The sequence below is a fragment of the Bombyx mandarina genome, chromosome 17 (genome assembly GCF_030267445.1).
Source record: "Bombyx mandarina strain Sakado chromosome 17, ASM3026744v2".
Taxonomy (NCBI): Eukaryota; Metazoa; Arthropoda; class Insecta; order Lepidoptera; family Bombycidae; genus Bombyx; species Bombyx mandarina.
The window spans coordinates 7,295,503-7,302,023 of NC_143223.1; the positions used below are offsets into that span (position 1 = coordinate 7,295,503).

Sequence of the window (6,521 nt, forward strand, 5' to 3'; positions counted from 1 at the left end):
GATGATTTTAAAATTCTATTTTCTGTTTTTATTTTATTGCTATAATGAGCAATCAATAAGAATTTATATGTTGTATACTCTTTTTGATATTTAGTACATAGTCTGCAACTCAATAATTGAATTTGAAATCGTAGTGGCCTAAAGGACATTACGCCTCGTGCATTCATATCGAGCGATATGACGGTGCCGGTGCTCGAATTTCGCACGTAGGTAAGTACAATTTTTTCTAATGAAATACGTACATAATTAATGTTTACAAACCAAACAAGTGAAATCAAACCAGTATAAATTATAATTTACGTAATTTCTTGTGGTAAGGCGTGCCGTAAAGCAGTAATGCGTTTCGCTCTGAAGGGCGAGGCAGCCGTTGTTCTATAAAAATGAGAGTTCGGACTCATATTTCAAAGCGGGTAGCGGCATTTATGTTGTTGATGTCTATGGGCTCCGGAACCATTTAACACCAGATGTGATGTGAGCTGGTCCAACCATATAAGCTATAAAAAAAAAGATTTAATTTAGTTCTGTTTTCAATGCAAAACACCGTCTATTGGTCTGTCTATTATAAGCAATAAATAAATAGAAAAGATTGTTTCTCATTCCCAAGCATTTTATGGTTTTCTTTGTGCAACTAATGGTGAAGATATTTTTGTCTGCCAAAAAATGCTTAAAGCAAAAATGTAAAAAAATACTGATATATGTAACTACAACAGTCCGTATCCGTCGTCCTAAAATCTAATCAATAATGGTTATCTTGAAAAGTCGTACAATTGTTTACGGAAGCAGCAGTTTCGTTGTGCCCCTGGCATTGCTGACGTACATGCGCGACGATAACCAATCACCAACAGGTGGCCTATATGCTTCTCGTCTGCCTTTAAGGGTAATAAAAGAAATTGCTTTACTGGTGGTATGACCTCTTGTGAGTCCACACGGGTAGGTACCACCACCCCGCCTATTTCAGCCGTGAAGCAGTAATGCGTTTCGGTTTGAAGGGTGGGGCAGCCGTTGTAACTATACTGAGACCTTAGAACTTATATTTCAAGGTGGGTGGCGTATTTACGTTGTAGTTGTCTATGGGCTCAAGTAACCACTTAACACCAGGTGGGCTGTGAGCTCGTCCATCCATCTTAGCAATAAAAAAAATGAAACTTTTTTAACGGTATAAATTTATGTTTGGCATAGTAAGACAAAACGGAACCCGTTTTCTTCACTGTGCTCCTGGGCTAGATTAGGATGAAAAAAGACCACAAAAGCTTGGATAATTTAATTTCGGGTTTGAAGAAGTAATTTATTTGCCGACATCTTCTGCGTTAGAATGTTTTTCTCTGAAACTCTGAGTGATGCCACTCGGTGTGCTTCCAGTGCTGACGCGGACGAATGTATTGAAAATTGTCACTTGAGGTAAGCTTCCGCGAGACGACATGTGCTGTCGAGACAGAACTATTTGCGCCACCGATAACTGCGAAATTCTTGGACTCTTGTTTTCCTACAATAAAAATGGTTACGTTCATTTAATATAGGCAAATGTAAATCGGAGCAGAGTTTATTTATATTACTAAGATCCATAACTTAATTATCAACCGTTTGCGTAAAAACTATCCTTTTTTATATTTTGTTATTGCTTAAATGGGTAGAGGAGCTCACAGCCCACATAGACATCTACAACGTAAATGCGTCACCCACCTTGAGATATAAGTTCTAAGGTCTCAATATAGTTAGAACGGCTGCCCCACCTTTCAAATCGAAACGCATTACTGCTTCACGGCAGAAATAGCGGATGGTGGTATCTACCCATGCGGACACACAAGATGCCCCACCACCAGTAATTACGCAAATTATAATTTTGCGGGCATTACTTTATTACACGATGTTATTCCTTCACCGTGGAAGTCATTCGTAAACATTTGTCATCTACGTATTTCTTTAGAAAAATTGGAACCGCCTGCGGGATTCGAACACTGTTGCATCGCTAGATACGAATGCAACGGACGTCTTATCCTTTAGGCCACGACGACTTCAGGCTGCAAACAAAATTTTGCAAAGTACTTGACGGTAGGTATCAGTTTAGTTATGTCACTGAGTTTGCCTACAGCTAGCAAAATACTTTTGTAGGCAACTGCTTGTACCTCTGACATTGCAGATGCCCGAGCAAGTATGAGCGACAGTGATGACTGATCAGTTGACTAGTTTTGAGATTTTTAGAAGGTCGGGAAACACAGAGCTCCTCTTTTTTTGGTTCCAGGACATAAAAAGGTGAGCGCTAATTTGAGAACCATAAGAAATAAGATCTAAGCATGTATATTTGAAAAATTTTACAAATAAAAATATTTAATAATATGAATGTAATAAATTGTAATATTAATCATATGTAACTTGTTAACATATTAACGGTGCTGAGTTGATAGTGTGTTTTTGAAAAATATCTCATCTCTTTTGCTACCTATTTTTGTACGGAATTAAAAAAAAAAACGTAAATTAACGAATATAAAAGCACTATAAATATATTTTGTAAATCTATAAAACTACTGCTTAAGATGCCTAGAGCTGTGATAAAGCTTTGCTTAACACTACTTTGAATTTTTTTTGTACATCTTTGCTATCTTTTTTTCACTAGGAGTTAAATAAATTCAGGAATGTTAGTGTTAACACAATTTAAGTAATACCGATAATAATTATCAAAAATATACTTTATTACGAAGGACCCAGAAACAATTCTTCTTTAATTCATATTTGTGTATTAGATGTGAGTCGTATTTGCGCAATAAATAAATGGAAATCATTTTAGCAAATATCATTACAAGGGTCGTTTAAGTTTTCAAGAATTTGGTGGTAATTACTTGTATAAGAATTTAATGAAAACACACAATATTGTCAAATTTATTCGTATTACTTACATACATAAAACCCATTTGAATTGAATCCTTTATCCATTTTGAAGTACATTCAAATGTTAAAAAAGTTCTCTAATTTATCGAAAATCTAATTTTCTCGAAAATGTGTATGGGAATATTATTTAAGAAATAATATTCCTATACGATAAATGTGTATAGGAATATTATTTAAGAAATATTATTTAAGAAATAATATTCCTATACACATTTTTCAATTATATAATAAGTGAAAATCAAGAAACAGCTATACCTTACTCTCCTTGTTGAACACGGTGAGAAACAGAGAAACTAGAATAAATACGATGTTAACTAATAACAATACTCCAACTATTATAATGAACGCTGTCATTTTTTAATATGTATTATAAAAAGTGCAATACAAAAACACTTTTATTAAAAATAAATATATGACTGCACGATAAAGTGAGAAATCCGAATGGCATAATATTTATCACACTTGCGGATCAACGATAAGTCCTTATAAATTGATTAAATTAGAGTATTTTAATACCTTTGTTCAGTTTTATCTAATAATATAAAATATAATGTTCAAAGTATAAGTATATACCTAGACTTGCCATAAATATAAAAATAGTGAAAAATCCTAGTATTACAAAATCAAGTGGAATGAAATCTAGAGACATTTACTGGTGGTAGGACCTCTTGTGAGTCCGCGCGGGTAGGCACCACCGCCCTGCCTATTTCTGCCGTGAAGCAGTAATACGTTTCGGTTTGAAGGGCGGGGCAGCCGTTGTAACTATACTGAGACCTTAGAACTTATATCTCAGGCTGGGTGGCGCATTTACGTTGTAGATGTCTATGGGCTCCAGTAACCACTTAACACCAAGTGAGCTGTGAGCTCGTCCACCCATCTAAGCAATAAAAAAAGCCATTTTTGCAACTTTGGATGAGATCCATTTATAGGGTTAAAGTTTGGAAAAAATATCATAGCAAACTTCTTCAGCTTTTTGAATAAAGAAAACTTAATTGAAGTTCAATTAAAAACGTCGAGCTGTTGATGCTAATTTACCAAACAAAACGGGCATTTAATGGCAAAGATAAATGTCGCCTATTAAGCGATAGGCAGCGGTTTGACTCTGCCCCTGGCATTGCTGAAGTCCATGGGCGACGGTAACCACTCACCATCAGGTGGGCCGTATGCTCGTCTGCCTACAAGGACAATAAAAAAAAAAGGGAAATGTCGCTTAAACCAAATAGCCTTTCACCTCTCGATATCTTTACTTTTAAATAGGCAATGGCAACTCTGTAATCACATTTCGTCTCTTATATGTTTTGGCGAGAACGAACTTCCGTCGAATCATAATGTGGATGCCGCAGCCGACCTTTAGATATGTACTTAAACCTTATTGGTATTGTATAGTGATAACAACCTATCAGGTTATTGTTGCGTGACTCCATGTACTTCATTTGGAACTGATGTGTTGGGTCATAGACAGTTCAAAAAAAAAGACCAAATGTTTGTCAGAAGTTTTTGTTGGCTATTGCTACATTACCACATTCCAGTCTAACCTAGATCTTGTCTGATTTTATACATAAGGAGGATCAAAAAGTAGTGAGAATGAGATTTAATATAATGACTATTGATAACTTAATAATTTATTTTTCTACATAGTCTCCGAGTCTCTCTACACACCGAGTCAATTCAAGTTCAATCCCTTTAAAAAAAAGTTTGTTCTTTATCCTGCGAAAAGCTCTCCACGGCATCCATCACCTCGTTATCTTTTTATTTATTTATTTTTTATTGCCCTTGTAGGCAGACGATCATACGGCCCACCTGATGGTGAGTGGTTACCGTCGCCCATGGACTTCAGCAATGCCAGGGGCAGAGCCAAGTCGCTGCCTACCGCTTAATACTCTCCACAAGCCTCGTTTGAAGAAGGACATATCATAGCGCTCGGAAAACACCTTGGAGGGGAGCTCATTCCATAGCCGGATGGTGCGTGGCAAACAAGACCTCTGGAAACGCACTGTGGATGACCGCAGTGGCTCCAGGAACTATGGATGAACTCTACTCCGGTGGAGTTATTATTATTATTATTACTATCTTCTTCGTACCTGTTACCCTTAACTATTATTTCAATTGGGGAACAGATAAAAATCGCTTAAAGGGCTTAAATTTTATATTAACATCACTTCACTTACACTTTAACAGACAAAATGGTTGGCGCTCATTCAGCACCTAGGATCCTCTTACCGTGAAAGTGTAAATCCAAGTCAAACAAACAGCCCGACCATAAAATGCTTTTAGTTCAATATTCAAAGAAGAGCTTAGTCATCCGTGACCACGAAAACTGTAAAGCAGAAACGTTTATATATAATAAACGTGAAAATCAGTTGTAAAATTAGATTTAATTAGGTATATCGGTTAAGTAATCACAACTGCATATGATTTTAGCTGCAAAGTTTAAGTCACTTTATAAAATACACAACATGGATTTGAGAACTTAAAATTTTTCCTTTAGTTTTATACCTACCATATTCAATGTTATTATGGCAATTCTGTTCTCTTTATCACTTCATTTTATACTAGATGATGACCGATGACCTACGGCGCGGAAACCTGGACACTGACGACAGGGCTGGCCCATAAGTTAAGAGTCGCACAGCGGGCGATGGAGAGAGCTATGCTCGGTATTTCTCTAAGGGACAAAATCCGGAACGAAGAAATTCGACGGAGAACCAAAGTCGACGACATAGCTCTCAAAGTTAGCAGGCTGACGTGGCAATGGGCCGATCACATCTGTCGAGCCAGCGACGCCAGGTGGGGGAGGAAAGTCCTCGAATGGAGGCCACGGATGGGTACCAGGAGCGTGGGGCGTCCTCCAACTAGGTGGACTGACGACTTAGTGCGCACGGCGGGAAGTCGTTGGATGCGGAAGGCGGAGGACCGCATTATGTGGAACACATTGGGGAAGGCCTATGTCCAGCAGTGGGTAGATAAAGGCTGATGATGATGATGATGACCTTTGAGCTTTGCTCGGTTTTTTTTTTAAACCGTCATCTTATTGTGTCTTTAAAGCAGTTAGTTGCTAGTAAGTGGAAAAATAGTATTATTATTCGCCAATAGATGTCGGGAAGAGTCATAAAGTTGAATATCGATAAAGTTGATTATTGAAAACACGAATAAAACAACATTTTCTGAAAATAAACCGTAGCTAGATCGATTTATCGCCCCCGAAATCCTCTGTATACTAAATTTTATGAAAATCGTTGGAGCCGTTTCCGAGATTCAGATTATATATATATATTATGTATACAAGAATTGCTCGTTTAAAGGTATAAGATAAGATAAGATAAGATTAATCTCGCAAAAATATTTAATAAAACTGGCGCGAAAAAAATTCTATTAAAGTTAATATTAAGAGATTGATAGGTTCCAAATTATAATGTATACAATTATTGTTTTTTTAATGTAAAATAGTATTTAGGTATAGTGTAATTGTGAGATCCGTCTAGCCCGACAGAATTTCTAAAAATTCAATTCAATTCAATTTAATTTCTACTTTACTACCTGAGATATGAATTAATATTCCTGAAAATTTCAAGAATGTTGACTCTTCACTGAGATTGGACCAGATGTAAATATAATTCTTACAATAGTTAACTATTTTC

General features: G+C 36.5%; 1 long non-coding RNA gene across 1 annotated transcript; it reads right to left on the bottom strand.

The window, feature by feature from the left end:
- Window positions 1-1,246: 1,246 nt before the first annotated feature.
- Window positions 1,247-3,684, bottom strand: LOC114253180 (uncharacterized). Its single transcript, XR_016324535.1, has 2 exons — window positions 3,139-3,684; window positions 1,247-1,483 (listed from the first exon to the last, which is right to left on the bottom strand). It is a non-coding gene; the product is annotated as an uncharacterized LOC114253180 (long non-coding RNA).
- Between the last annotated feature and the right edge of the window lie 2,837 nt (window positions 3,685-6,521).